The sequence below is a fragment of the Leptonychotes weddellii genome, chromosome 8, assembly GCF_054177405.1.
Source record: "Leptonychotes weddellii isolate Sample4059 chromosome 8, ASM5417740v2, whole genome shotgun sequence".
Classification (NCBI taxonomy): Eukaryota; Metazoa; Chordata; class Mammalia; order Carnivora; family Phocidae; genus Leptonychotes; species Leptonychotes weddellii.
The window spans coordinates 805,117-820,479 of NC_138376.1; the positions used below are offsets into that span (position 1 = coordinate 805,117).

At 40.2% G+C, this 15,363-nt stretch overlaps 2 protein-coding genes across 6 annotated transcripts in view; both read right to left on the minus strand.

Annotated features, from left to right (window-relative positions):
- Positions 1-9,997: 9,997 nt before the first annotated feature.
- Positions 9,998-15,363, minus strand: part of ZKSCAN8 (zinc finger with KRAB and SCAN domains 8) — a 36,973-nt gene continuing 31,607 nt past the window's right edge. For both annotated transcript variants that reach the window (XR_014147329.1, XR_014147328.1), the window contains exons 9-10: positions 14,315-14,409; positions 9,998-10,254 (exon numbers count right to left, since the gene is read on the minus strand). The gene's annotated coding sequence lies outside the window, so the exon portion shown is untranslated. The remainder of the gene's footprint in view (positions 10,255-14,314; positions 14,410-15,363) is intronic.
- LOC102738274 (uncharacterized) overlaps positions 9,998-15,363 on the minus strand; it is a 13,268-nt gene continuing 7,902 nt past the window's right edge. For all 4 annotated transcript variants that reach the window (XM_081827384.1, XM_081827381.1, XM_081827383.1 and 1 more), the window contains exons 3-4: positions 14,315-14,409; positions 9,998-10,254 (exon numbers count right to left, since the gene is read on the minus strand). The gene's annotated coding sequence lies outside the window, so the exon portion shown is untranslated. The remainder of the gene's footprint in view (positions 10,255-14,314; positions 14,410-15,363) is intronic.

The following is a 15,363-nucleotide window of genomic DNA, read 5'->3' on the forward strand; positions in this document are numbered from 1 at the left end:
AAATTATTGTTTGAATATAAAGCCAACCTTGCATCACTGAGATGGACTTGACTTGGTCATGATGTATTACCATTTTTATGTATTTTTCAGTTAGATTTGTTAAAATTTTAAGACATTTCTGTATCCATGTTCATGAGGGATATACGTCTACAGACTTATGCCTTTGGTTTTGGTATCACAGTAATGTTGGCTTCATATAGAGCTGGGAAGTAATTCCCTCTTCAATTTTCTGAAAGATTTTGTGTGGAATTGATAGTATATTTTCCGAAAATGTTTGATAGAATTCATTAGTGAAACCATCTGTACCTGCAGTTTTCTTTGTGAGAAGTGTTTTAAATTACAATTTAGATTTTTAAAAGTAAAGGGCTATTGGAGTTACTGATTTCTTCTTGAATGAGCCTTTTTGTCTTTCAAAAAAATTTTCCATTTAACCTAGATTGTTAAATTTATTACTATGATGGTTTTTCATAACATTCATGTATTATCTTTTTAATATGTGTAGAATCAGTATTCCCTTCCTTCATTCCTTTTTTTTTTCCTCTTAAGTAAACTCTACGCCTGAGGTAGGGTTCAAGCTCACAGCCTGGAGATCAAGAGTTGCACGCTCCATCAACTGAGACAGCCAGGCACCCCCTTCCTTCATTCCTGATATTCATTACTTGAGTCCTTCCTTTGTTTTTCCAGATTTGGCTAACAGCTTATCTATGTTATGGCTGTTCTCAAAGAACCAGTTTTTAGTTTTATGTTGTTTATTTTTCTTCTATTTCATCTATTTTTTGTTTTTTAATTATTCTGCTTAGTTTGTGTTTAATTTCCTTATCTTTTTCTAGTTTCTTAAGGTGGAAGCTATATTTGAGACCCTTTTCTAATATAGATGTTTAGTGCTACAAATTTCCCTCTAACTAATGCTTTAGTGGTGTCCACAAATTCTGATATATTGTGTTTTCATGATCATTTGGTTCAAAATACTTTCTAACATCTCAGGTTTTCTCTAAATTTGTGAATAGATTTTTTAAAAGTATATTTTACTGGGGCACCTGGCTGGCTCAGTCAGAGGACTATGTAACTTTCGATCTTAGGGTTGTGGGTTTGAGCCCCATGTTGGGTGTAGAGATTACTTAAATAAATAAAAACTTTTTAAAAAAATATGTTTTACTATTATTGGATAGAGTGTTCTAGAAATGTCAATTAGGTCAAACTGGTTGAGAGTGTTCTTCAAATCTTCTATATCTTTACTAATTTTCTGTCTACTTTTTAAATTATTGGGTGGTAGTAAAATCTCTGACATTATGGATTTTTCTGTTTCTCCATGAAGTTTCAATGGTTTTTGCTTCAGACATTTTGAAGGTATGTTATTAGGTGCCTCAATGTTAAGAATTGTGTCCTTTCCGGGCGCCTGGGTGGCTCAGTCGTTAAGCGTCTGCCTTCGGCTCAGGTCATGATCCCAGAATCCTGGGATCAAGCCCCGCATCGGGCTCCCTGCTCAGCGGGAAGCCTGCTTCTCCCTCTCCCACTCCCCCTGCTTGTGTTCCTGCTCTGTCTCTGTCAAATAAATAAATAAAATCTTAAAAAAAAAAAAGAATTGTGTCCTTTCCAGGAATTGCTTTATCATTATGAAAGAACTTTACTACTGGTAACATTCTTACCTGTGAAATCTACCTTGTCCAGTATTAATATAGCCACTGAAACCTTATTTATGTGAGCACGGCACATGTTTTTCCATGCTTTTACCCTATCCGTGTCTTTGTCAACAGTGTTCTATTGCAGCCAACTCAAAACTTACGTAAAACCTAGTTACTTAAACACAATGCTTATTTATAATCTCACAGTTTCCATAGATGACTAACTGGGCACAGTGTGGCTCGACCCTCTGTTTAGAATCTTACCAAGATACAATCAAAGTGTTGTTCAGGGCTGCAGTTCTCATCTTATGCTTGGACTTCTCCTCCCCAAGTTCATTGGTTGACAAGAGAATTCAGTTCCACTCGGGTATTTTTTTATTTTTTGTTTTTTTTTAGCGAGGTGGGGGAGGGACAGAGGGAGTGAGAGAATCTTAAGTAGGTTCCACGCCCAGCACAGAGCCCAATGCTGGGCTCAATCTCACAACCTTGAGATCATGACCTGAGCTAAAATCAAGAGTCGGATGCTTAACCAACTGAGCCACCCAGGTGCCCCTTTCAGGTATTGTTTTTAGTATTTGTTAGGTGAGAGCAAAGCAACATTTAGCATAGACTAATGTGGTAGGTAAAAATCTCTCCTCCCTACCCAAAGGTATCTATCCCTAAATTATATGAATATGTTAGGCTACCTGGCAAAGAGGAATTCAGGCTGCAGACGAAATTAAGGTTCCTAATTAGCTGACCTTAAAATAGGAAGATTATCCTGTATTATCTGTATGAGACTAATGTAATCATAAGGGTCCTTAAAAGCGGAAGAGGGAAGCTGAAGTTGGAGTGATATAATATGAAAAGGACTCAACCTGATTTTGGCTTGGAAGATGGAGAAATGGGGCCAGAACCTGAGTACTATGGGTGACCTCTACAAGTGGAAAAGGCAAGGAAATGGAAAATCTCCCCGTCAGCGTTCAAAAAGGTATGCAGCTCTGCTGACATCTTGTTTAGACCAATGGGGCTCATTTTGGACTTCTGTGTTCCAGAGCTATATGATACATTTCTGTTGTTTTGTTTTTTTTTTTAAAGATTTTTATTTATTTATTTGAGAGAGAGAGAATGAGAGACAGAGAGCAGGAGAGGGAGGAGGGTCAGAGGGAGAAGCAGACTCCCCACTGAGCAGGGAGCCCGATGCGGGACTCGATCCCGAGACTCCAGGATCACGACCTGAGCCAAAGGCAGTCGCTTAACCAACTGAGCCACCCAGGTGCCCCTACATTTCTGTTGTTTTAAGCTTCTGTGTTTGTGGTACTTGTTACAGCAGCAACAGGACACTAATTATATATAGCTAACTATTCCTCACTACTGAGGCAGACTCCTTCTTAGTACTTCACCTAATGCTTTGTGAATTCCAACATTTTTCAGTCTTGTTGGTGGGAAGAGGTACTGTTCTTGGCCTTGTGTAATGCTGTGTACCTTTCCCTTTAATTCTTTCAGATGGTTCTTTCCCTGAGGGTACCTTCTTTAGTGCATGCCCCTCAACTCCTAAATCTGGAGAGGGACTCTGCATATCTCCAGAGTTCTCTGTACAGCACTTTCCTTTCCATTATTCTGCCCTGTGAACTGCAGCCACCTTGGTCTCTTCCCATGCTCGATGTATCCCTCATCTCAGAGAATCTGCCAGCTCTACCTGGTTCTCTGTCCCTGTGCAACGGTCAAAATTCTTTTTCTCTGGGGCAATCCCAGCACTCATTTCATTTGTTTCCCACTTTAAATCACCACCATCCTCCATTGCTTGAAATACAATGTCTTAAAAATGGTTATTAATTTGGTTCCAGTTTTTTTTTTTCCTGGTGGGAGAGTAAATCCAGTTCCAATTACTCCATCTTTGTCAGAAGCACAAATTGCAATTCAATGTATTTTCTAGTTTCCATTGTGATTTCTTCTTTGAGCCTAGGTTATTTAGAAGTATATTTCTTAAATTCCAAATAAGTTTTTTTTTTCCCTAGTTACCTTATTGTCATTAATTTCTCACTTAATTGCACTGTGGTCAGAGAACTTATTCTGTATTATTTGCATTTTTCATTTATAATTGGAAAGAATGCGTATCCTGCTGCTGTTGACTGCAGAGTTATATCCCCCCCTCCCTCTCTCCATCAGGGCAAGTCTGTTAATGGTGTTTTTCAAATATATATTTGTGATGGTTAATTTCTTTTCTTTTCTTTTCTCTTTTTTTTTTAGATTTTATTTGAGATAGAGAGCAAGCGAGAGAGCAGGAGCAGGGGAGCAGAGGGAGAAGCCGGCAGCAGGGAGCCTGACATGGGGCTCGATCCCAGGACCCCAGGATCATGACCTGAGGCAGATGCTTAACCAACTGAACCATCCATGGTTAATTTCATGGGTCAACCTGATTGGGCTAAGCAATGCACAGCTACCTAGGAAGGTGTCCTTTCTGGATGTGTCTGGAAGTTTCTGGAAGAGATTAGCATTTGAATCAGCAGACTGAACAAAGAGGTTATGCCCTCACCAATGTAGGCAAACATCGTCCAGATTCCACTGAGGCCCTGAGCAGAAAAAGGAAAAGGGCAAATTCTCTCTCCTAGACCTGGGATATTCATCTTTTCCTGCCCTTGGACACTGGAGCTCCTGGTTCTTGGATGTATATATTTATATATCTCTTTATTGGTTCTCTCTGGAGAACACTGAAACAATACTTAGTGATTTTTAAATTTTTTTTCTATTTTTTATGTCAGCAAGAGAGGTGTGGAAAGATTTTCCTCCACAAATGATCATTTATTTTGCTTTTTTCTGTCAGTTTTGGCATTTAATGACCAAACAAATTTAGGTCATTAAAGTCTACTTTATCTGATACCAAAATAGTGTTTACATGATATAGCTTTTTACTTTCAAAGTTTCTATATCCTTATGTTTTACATGTGCCTCATACAAGCAGGATTTTTTAAAAAGCCAACCTGACAATTATCTTCTGACTGGAGCATTTAGTCCATATACATTTAATATTACAGTTTAAACCTACCATTTACTAAATGCTTTCTTTTGACGTACTTGCTGTTTTTCTTTGCTTTATTGCTTTCTCTACATACTCCCTGGCTGTTCTTGTAGTGGTTACCTTGAGATCACAGCGTGCATTACTGACTAATTTAAAATTAATTGGTAATTTTATAGCTTTCCAGTTAATGTAAGAACCTTAGGGATATTTAAGTCCTTTATTCTCTCAACATAAAAAAAAAACAAAAACAAAAACCTTGCTTCTGGTATACTTTAGTTTTTAATACTGCAAGACATTGTATTTTTGTTTCATACAGTCAGTATTTGTTTAGCTTTACCCATAGTTACCATTTTCTTGTATTTGATTACCTCTGCATCTTCAACCCTTCAAGGAGGAATATTTTCCTTCTGCCTAAAGAACTTTCTCGACTATTTTCTTTATAAGGGCCTGTCAGTGATGACTTCTCTCAGCTTCTGTTTGTTCTGAAAATGTCTTTTACCTTTATTCTTGAATGAATTTTCTGCTAAGTAGAGACATCTATGTAGCATTTTTTTTACTTTTGGCACTTTGAAGGTGTCATTTCAGTGTCTTCTGGCTTCAAATCTTTTTGTTGAGAAATAAGCTATTGTTGCTCCTTGAAGATTCTTTTTTTCCCTCTTGCTACCTCTAAGATACTTGTCTTTAGTTTTAGCACTTTTACTATTTATATTTATTACTAAATATAAATAATATTTTCATTTATCCTTTTTGAGTTTCATATGGTTCTTGAATCTGTGTTTGATATTACATTTTAGGAAGTTCTTATCTACTATTCTCTTTAAACACTGTCTTCCCCCACTTTTACTCATTTCTCCTTCAAACCCAATTACAAATATTTTGGATCTCTGTTTTCTCTCTCAACCTTTTCCTATGTAGACCATTCTTTCTGTACCTTTACACTTTATTCAAGATATTTTCTTCTCAACTATGTACTTCACTAATTTTTTCTTCAGCTATGTTTTATCTGTTATATGTATCCATGAGTTCATTTTGGCTACTGTTTTTCAATTTCAGAATTGTTATGGTTCTTTCATTGTCCCCCATTTTTTGTTAAAAGTCTTAATCTTATCTTTCATATTTGAACATTGTAGGCATTGTCATTTTAAAAAATCTGTCCAGTAATACTAAGTCTGGACTCCCAGATGTGTTTCTACTAGCAATTGCTTCTCTTGGATTTTCTTTGTGTCATTTTTCTTCTCATGTGCCTAGTTTTTAAATTGTTTTTGTAAAATTGCTTGTAGAAATAATTTGAGAGCAAAGAGAATATCATGTCCTTATAGAGAGGATTTCCTGGTACCTGAGGGCATTGGCACTATGGAATCACTTAAATCCACTGTAGAGATTAAGATTCAGAGCAGAGCAGCAGCCCCCTGTGTGGTTACAATTTGAGTGCAGTCTCTGGGGGTCCCACACACGAGAGTGAGCGCATTTACCAGCACTAACCCCCACCTTGGCAGTACCCAGAATCCAACTTCTTTTTCCTCTGTGAACCTATCAAAAGTATGACCCAGCCTCTCAGGTACCCCTTGCAGAATCAAGATGCCCAAAGAAGGGATAATCTCCTTCAATCTACATCTTCTTGCCCATAATTTTACTCTTGAATTAGTTCTTTGATGTCTTTAGATAGATTTTTATTTTTTTTAAGATTTTATTTGTCAGAGAGAGCAGAAGCAGGGAAAGCTGCCAGCAGAACAGGCAGAGGGAGAATCAGGCTTCCTGCTGAGCAGGGAGCCTGATGGGGGGCTCAATCCCAGGACCCTGGGATTATGACCCGAGCTGAAAGCAGACACTCAACCGACTGAGTGGGATTGAGCCCAACATCAGGCTCCCTGCTCAGCAGGAGGCCTGCTTCTCCCTTTCCTCCTGACTGGTACTCTATCTCTCTGACACTCTCTTTCAAATAAATATACAATCTTTAAAAAAAAAAAAAAGCATTTTGCCCAGCTTTCCCACTACTCAGTGGGAGAATAGGTCTATATTACTTTGTCCACCATTACTGGAAGCAGAATTCTGGTGCATGTTTTTGCAGGGTGAATAGTTATTAGGTGATTTCCATTCCAACTCCTATTTTAACATTCTAACTTAAGAGAACATTTACATATAACTAATTTGATTAAATGTTCTTCAAAAAGTCAAGAATGTACCACAGTTAGTATTTCCTAAGAAACCATGGACTTGGAGGTTCGAACTGATCTGCCATAACTCTCAGAGGCTGGCAGTTTATCTCATGCTATATAGGTTTAAATCAGACAACTTCAGGATGTCTGTCATTCAGCAATTTAAGTCTAGTCCTTCCTAATATGTGGGTGAGAAAATACTGCTTTCTTAAGCCCTTGGTCTTTAGGAGTGTCTGGATGGAGGGAGAGGGGAACTGCCTATGATAAAAGGCTTTCACCTGGGACTCAGCCAGGTGTGGCTGAAGGATGCTCTGGGCTGAGAGGCAGACTGTGCTGAGAATGTTCCTCCTCTTTCCTCAAACATCAAAATTTCTGGGAGGTACTAATATATACCCTAAACTCAATTGGTTCAAAAATAATTGGTAATTACTCATCACTGCTAAGACCTCTCCATTCTTCCAGTTGTCCAATGCCATTTGTCATTCTTGCTTCTTCTTTCCCTTGATCTTATCCATTTGCAAAATCTTCGTGGCATGATCTTCAATGTGTAATCAGGATCCATCACTTCTCACCACCTCTGCTTATCACCTTTGTCCAAGACACTGTTAGTTTCTGCCTGGATTACCTTGATAGCTCCCAACTGTTCTAGTTCCCACTCTTGTCCCTGTATACTCTTCACAAGGCAGCTAGAGGAATCCTTTCAAAGCCTAAGACAGATTATGCCACATCTTTGCTCAAAATCCTGCAATAAGCTTTCCAATTCACTCAGGGTAAAAACCAAAATTGGCCTACAAGCTCACTGCTATGGGCCCTCTCTCTTGATCTCTGCCTGTGTCTTCTTGCTCTTTCTCATCAGCCGAGCTGTTCCTCCAACATGTCAGCACCTTTGCATCTGCTACACTTCCTTTCTGGGATGTTCTTAGACAGAAAAGATTTTATTTCCCCTTTGCCCATAGCATGGTCTGGTATGTAGCTCTTATGATTACACTGCATTTTAAGTAGCAGAATCAAGTTTTGCATCACCAGATCCTGAGAAGTCAGGTATTATTTTTGAAGTTGAAGTTTCATTTTATTCCTATTTTGGAAATCTGCCTCAGCCCAAGCTGCCACCAGATGAGAAGGTGCCTACCTGGTTTGGAAGTCTGCAGCTCTTGAAAACCCATGTGGAAAAGGTGATATCACGATCAGATTAAGATGCCAAATAGGTCCCTTAGTTCACAAGGAACAGGAATCAGTACATGCTAGAGAGATTTACACTGTGCATAACCTGTGGCCCAGCAATTTCACTCCTATGTTTCCCAGAAAAAACACTCCCAAAGGTGTTCAGAGCCGAAGTTGGTTAAAACCCTAAATAGCTTTCATTAAAAGAATGAACAAATGACTAAGTAAGCACTGTAGAGCAGTTAAAGGATTAGATCTGCATATAGTAATTAATGAATTCATAATTAAGTGATTTCAAAAAGCAGAATGGCACAGAATGAAATAGAACACACGTTTTTTAAATAAGGGTGAGTGGAGGAAATTGGGAGAAATGGGATTGGGATGTGAGTAGAGATAAAAGTAAAATGTATGAAAACGAAAGGAAGCCCACACACAGACCAATGATTATGATGCACCATGAACTGAGTTCATAACAAATCCACAATGAGTACCCAAGCTTATCTGTGGACCAGGCCTGGGAAGGGGGCAGATCCTATGACAAACTATTAGAGCTCCCTCTTCAGGTTGACTTGATAACCACCCACAACAGAACCCTTCAAGGCGTCCTTCAACGAGCATGTGTTCCAAGCCTTCTCCGTATCGGTCACTATTCCATATATTAGACACGCAAAAGCAAACAAGGTAAATATGGTCCATTGTTTAGCAAATAACAAGTTCACGTGGCCCACCCACACTTCTATTTTTCCTCCCAAAGGGGTAGGAAATTCTGTGAAACGATTTACCTAACCACAGATATTTGCAGCATTTCCTAGATCTATGAACACTATAAAAATAAAAGGGAATAAGTCTGGTAGAAATGGTATACTTGTTGCATCAGAGGAATCAATGTCAAAATCATTCGTAGAAAAACTATTTTAATTAGCATCATGAATTCCAAACTGAAAATAAATGTAATAAATAATGTTTCAATCACCAAAGGTTGTGAATAGTTATAAAGACTTCTCCCTATTTTCTACCTTTACTACAGAAAATGAAAGCTGTGCCAGACAGTTAAATCCCATGGAGATCTGTCATAGATATGTTTCAACTTTGCCCATGAAGTGACCTGACGAAGTCTCCTATAACACTTGTCTGTAATTCCATAAAATAATGCTAGTGATTGATGCATTTTTTTTTTTTTTTTAGTAATCTCTGCACACAATGTGGGACTCGAACTCACGACCCTGAGATCAAGAGTCAAATGCTCTTCCAATAGAGACAGTCAAGTGCCCCAATTGAGTTTTTTCTTAATGGTGATGCTTTATGTTGAAAAAGTCCTGTACCTTTACCACATTATTTCACAATTGAGGTTTATATTTGTTCTATATCCTCTGATGTCAGGTAAGAGATGAGTTCATTGAAAGGTTTTCCCACACCTGTCCCAGGAATAAGGCTCCTCTCCAATGCAGACTGATGTTTGGTAAGATCTGAACTTTGACTGGAGGCTTTTCCAAATCACTTACACTCAAAGAGCTTTTCTCTGTCTGGAATCTTTGATACACTTTAAGAATTGAGCTAATGCTGAAAGTGTCCCCAGAGCAGTCACACATACAGGGTTTTGCTGCGATGTGGATTTACCGATACAGAAGACTGATTTTAGTGAAGGCCTTCCCACTTTTTTTATGTTTATGGGTTTTCTGGTAATAAGCACTGCTTCCAAATGAAGACCTCCCTACTTGCTCCTGTCCAAAGGGAATCTGTTTAATGAGACTTGGGCTCACATGGAATGTTTATGACACTGAAGATCTCCCCAACAGTTCTCTGCTATCTGACAAGACCAGTCCAGTATCTGACGGCTTTGCCACATTCTTTACTCTGGTGGGACTCTTCTTCAGGAATGGCTTCTCTATTGTGTAGTGTAATGAGCCTTGGGTTTACACTGAAGGTCTTTCCAGGCTGAGAATACTCATAGGATTTCCTCAAGTCTGGACATGCTGGTGCTTAGTCAGGACCGCTGGTGTTCCCGGGTTTGTTTTATTAGGGAGAGATATTTTTAGATCACTCATTTTAGACTGAGCAGCTGCTTCTTTTATTAGTTTATTACAAGTAGAAATTGTACACAAGGTAAGGGAATATTTCCCACTCCCAGAGCAGTGACAGAAGTGAACTTCAGGGCAAATTCTCCCAAGTGTCTTAAGTCCCTTTATCAGAGAGATACTCTGCTTGGCTTGAAGCACTGTAAGCCGATTCCTCAAGGGGCTTCTCCCTCACTTGGCGGTGGAATTCTGCAAAACTCTGCTTTGAAATGGACTCCTTGTTTAGGGCCAGGAGTCACCATCTGAAAGAACAGGTTGATCATGAAATTAGCATCTTTTTCCCTAGAGGCAGAAAGAAGTCAAATGTAACAAATGAGAGCAGCCTACAGAGAGAAATCACCTAAAACATGGCTTTTTATATGTGGAAGTTCTAAGTAAGAATATATACTTGCTTTTTCATTAGTATTTTCTTCTTTTTCCTTTCTTTGGGTTATTTTCCTGTGCTTTTTTTTTTTTTTTTTAATTTTTTAAAGTAATCTCTACACCCAAGGTGGGGCTCGAACTCATGACCCCAAGATCAAGGGTCGCATGCTCCTCTGAGCCAGCCAGGAGCCCCTTTTCCTGTGCTTTTTTAAAAGTTCTCAAAAATGGATGTTTACAGCATTTTCTTCAGCTTTTCTTCTTTTCTAAATATAGCATCTATATTTTTTAAATGAAATAAATAAACTAAGCTTGAAAAAGGACCTGGCACAGATTAGGTCTCAATAAATGGAAGCTACTACTGTTAGTATGATATCATAATGTAAAACAGGAGAAGTAAAATAAGAGGAAGGGACTGGGAAGGAGAGATCCCCTGTGAACATAACAACATATAAAGCAGATTAGAGAGGCCATCACATCAACAAAGCATTTTACCTTCTCTCTGGAGAGATTATAAAAAATCTCAAAGCTGGAGGGGATATCAGAGACTATTTGGCCTGTCTCCTTTATTTTTAAGGATGTAGAAACTGAGGCCCAGCTCGGTGGCGTTAGTCTAGTATAATACAGTTACTTAGAGGTTAAAAACAGGTTGAGACCAAGGGCTCTTAGATCTCACGGGGTTCTTGGATCTCACCTTTAAAGTTTTTACCAGTGTAATACACACTGGCTCTTAGAGCCCAATGTGGTACATAAACAACCTTCATATTAAAACTCTCATATTATAGTTAGTAGTTAAGAGAACAGATTGTCAGGTTAGACTTCTGGTTTCAATTTCTGGTTCGATCATTGCCTAGCTGAATGACCAAGCTTTTTAATGTCGCTGTTCCTCCATTTCTTCAGCTGTGAAATGGGAGTATAGTAGTATGTATCTCATATCATTGTTTTTTATTGAGAAAAAAATACATATAAGGCACTCAGAAAAAGCCCTGGCATAGAAAGTATTCCATAGATATTGGCCATCATGGTAGATATACTATCTCCATGGAAGACTTGCTTAGTTACTTCCTGCCATCTTTGTAAGGATTTTCTTCCCCAACCATATAGTTAAGAAGCTTGGTCATTTGACCTGCTTTGGCTAATGAACTATAAGCGGAAACAACACACACTCCTCCTGACTATATGCTGTGGAAGCCATTGTGTGGCCCCACCACTGTTTTTCTTTCCCTCCTTAAGCCTGGATCCTGGAGCGGAGAGAATGTATTGCAGAGCTGCCACTGACCCACAGCTGACACAACATAAACAAGAACATGTTTGTCCTGTAAGCAGCTGAGATTTGGGGCAGTAACAGGGCAGGGTGGGGAGGCAGTCTTGGTTACCTAATACAAAGCTAGTTGGTCGTAAGTAGCCTAAGTCACTTGTACGCCCTCACAGCACTTCAGCGCCCCAGCCGCCAGGTGTTGCAGTGTTCGGCTAACACAGGCAAGCAGGAAAGGGACCGCTAAGCCTTTCCTGACTTACTGCAAGACGCTCAACAAGACAAAGTGCTGGCAGCTGCACTGTCCTTCTTATCCATGAGCAGTGCCAGGCGAGGGAGGTGAATCAGCACAGCTGTGGGGACTGTCTCGCTGCCAAGAGAGCCCTGAACAAAAGGGTCCAGTCATTTTATGGACCTGGGGGCCAGGAGGAAGGAGAGGGGAAAAGGCTGCGAGTGGAAAAGTACTGACTACTGAGTTAGAGTGGGGAAAGGGTCTTCAAGTTCCCGCTACCCCAATAAGGGAGTCTTGGCAGAGTTGCTTAGGCAAGGCCCCCAGTGATGGGCCCCCAGATGGAGGTGCCTGGGCTAGCAGGACGGAGATGTCGAAGAGCACTGCTGTCCAGGCAGTCTTGAATCCTTGAGTGCAACTCAGACTGCATGCATTAGCTGTGCCTCAAAGTCTAGTGTGGGAGGGCAGCTTTCCCCTACGAGGGGTAAAGCATTTGTAGTTACCTATAATCAGGTCTAAAAAATCACACACACAAATGGAGCTAGACTCCTCAGGTAAGATGATTTGTTCCACTGAATACCTAAACAGAACGTAAAGGTACAATAATTAGGAAAAAGTGGTATTCACGCAAGGAAAGGCCAATAGACCAATGGAACATAACAGGGAAACCAGAAAGAGATCTATGCATATATGGACTATTGATATATGACAAATGAGCACTGTACAACAGTGGGGGAAAAAGAGAGTCTTTCCTATAAGTGATGCAAGATAAACTGGATATTCATATGGGAAAAGAATGAAATTTAACTACCTCATTCATACATAAAATCAATTTCAGCCAAATCACTATATCGTACACCTGGAACAAATAGAACGCTGCATGTTAACTACAATGGAATTAAAAAATTTTTTAAATCAATTTTAAATGGGTTATAGATATAAATGGAAAAGCAAAACTAAGACTTTCTTTTTTTAAAGATTTTATTTATCTGAGAGCAAGAGAGTGAGAGAGAGCATGAGTGGGGGGAGGGGTAGAGGGAGAAGTAGACTCCCCATTGAGCAGGGAGCCCTACATGGGGCTTGATCCCAGGACCCTGAGATCATGACCTGAGCTGAAGGCAGACGCTTAATCAGCTGAGCCACCCAGGTGCCCCAAAACTGTAAGACTTGTAAAGAGTAAATATAGATTAGCCTCATGATCGCAAGGCAGAGAAAGAATTCTTCAAAAGATACACCAAACAAAAAGATACAAAGAAAAAGATAAACTGGACTATTATAAGTTTAAAAAACTAATGCTCATCAAAAGGCATCATTATTAAGAAAATTAAAAGGCAAGCCATAGAGCTGGAGAGGGTATTTGCATTTTCTGTGAAAGGGACTCATATTAATATGTAAATAACTCCTACAACATGTATCTATACATGAACTTTCCATAAAGAACACCAACCAACCAATAAGCACAGTGAGCTTGTCTACTCTTTGTCCAAGAGATGTGACCTCATCTCTCAAGGCTAGCAGGGGCACAAACAATACGAACAAGTGGCCTGGGTAAGAGTGTGGCCAGGGTCCTGCCGTGCTAGCCAGCAGGACATGCAGGAGTGCGGGAGGCCCAACAAGGGCTGTCTCCTCCCAACAATGGCATAGAGTTACAAGGTAAAATGCACTTCTCACTACATTTCAACACTAGCCCAGAGAGGATGTTTCACACTTTCAAGCACAGATAACAAGGAATCTCACGGTCTGGCCCCCGACTGTCTTCAGTGTGATCTGTCACTATTTCCCTACTATATTCTATAATCAGTGAAATCCTCCCTCATTTCCCCCACATACTTTTTTTTTTTAAGATTTTATTTATTTATTTGAGAGAGAGAGAGAGAGAGACCGCACAAGCGGGGGTAGGAGCAGAGGGAGAGGGAGAAACAGACTCCCCACTGAGCAGTGAGCCCGATGCGGGGCTCGATCCCAGGACCCCGGGATCATGACCTGAGCTGAAGGCCATGCAGGTGCCCGCAGACATACCTTTTAGCATGTGATTCCCAATGTACCTTCCTGTCCCTTTTCCTGTGGCTGAAGAACTCACTCTTCCTCCAAGATTTCTTCCCTTCTCTGAGGCCTTTTCAACCCTTCCACGAGTGGTTGTTACACCTTCACTGCCAAGCCCTCTGTACAAACCTAGTGGCTTTATCACTGTAATTACTGTTTCCTATCTGCTCCCTTCCTCCTGACCCCAAACAGACTGTAAGCCCTGGGACAGTAGGGTGCTTTTTTCATTTATCTTTGTATTCCTAGTGCCTGGCACAAGGCCCAACCCACAACAGATGATCATTAACACCTTAATTTGAGTTCACAAGAAATAACCATGTTACATGCATCCTGATCTCCTAACACTATATTCTTCAGTAAAAGGAAGTTTTTTTCTCCAGAATGTCTGCTCCTTCAAAGTCTTCAGAATACTCACCACTGACTGCTTAGGATTCAGCTGTGCTGGTTTGGGGTGGGATATAGCATCTCTTCAGTGCTGATCCCAGAAGAGTCTGTCTGCAAACCTCCATCCTAGGGACAAACCAAGACATTTGGGGCCAAAGAGGTAAACACTAAAAACACTAATGATAACAATACAGAAACAGGGTGGCAGGGAACTCTCTCTAGGGCAGAGCAAGGAGAAACCAGTCTCCTTCAACCGTCAAAAGGCAGAAAGAAGCAGGGCAAAGGAATTCACACTTTCAATCCAGCAGAGCAGAGACAATTTCCTAGTGTTTTGCTGAGGCCCTCAATTTCTGCCTATAAGTATGTGCCTCACTCTCTCTAGCATGCCCCATGCCCCAGGTGAGGTCCTGTCTCCTCAATTTGAGCACCATAACCATGACCTTCTGGGTTCAGCCCCCATGTCCATGCCTACAGTTACCTGGGCAGAGGGGTAAGCACTGCCTCAATACCAGAGACTTCGTGATGTGCTTTTCCACGTGCATCTTGGACCTCAGTGATTGGTGGCACTAGTTGGTGCAAAGCTTCATGGAACCCAGTGTATCTATGGGCTGACTGGACTGAAATGAGAAATCCTGGAAACTGTGCATCCCTTTACAACACAGAGTCATCCTACTCTGAGGAGTGAACGCCATTTCACCTTCCCAGAGAATGTTTCCTCCTGCCTATCCACACTGTGGACCAAATCAATCTGCATTTTCTATCAATTTGGTATTCATCTTCAACCTCGAGGGATTTAGTTTCAGGGACCAAAAGAATTTCAGGTCTGTTACCCAGGAGTTGAAAATCACTATTAATATGAAAAAATAGTAACAAAGTAATTTAAAAGTCCAGATCTCTTTCCTGAGTTTCATATGTGCATATATAACTTCTGCGTTTTAGGCCTGGGGATGGGGTTGGAAAGCTAGGGTACAGTCTGATGAACAGCTCTTCTGGGATTTCCACAGAGATAAAAAAGACATTTTCCAAAGTAAACTCAATAACTTCCTACCACTTCTCAAATCTACCACACTCTTGGTTGAT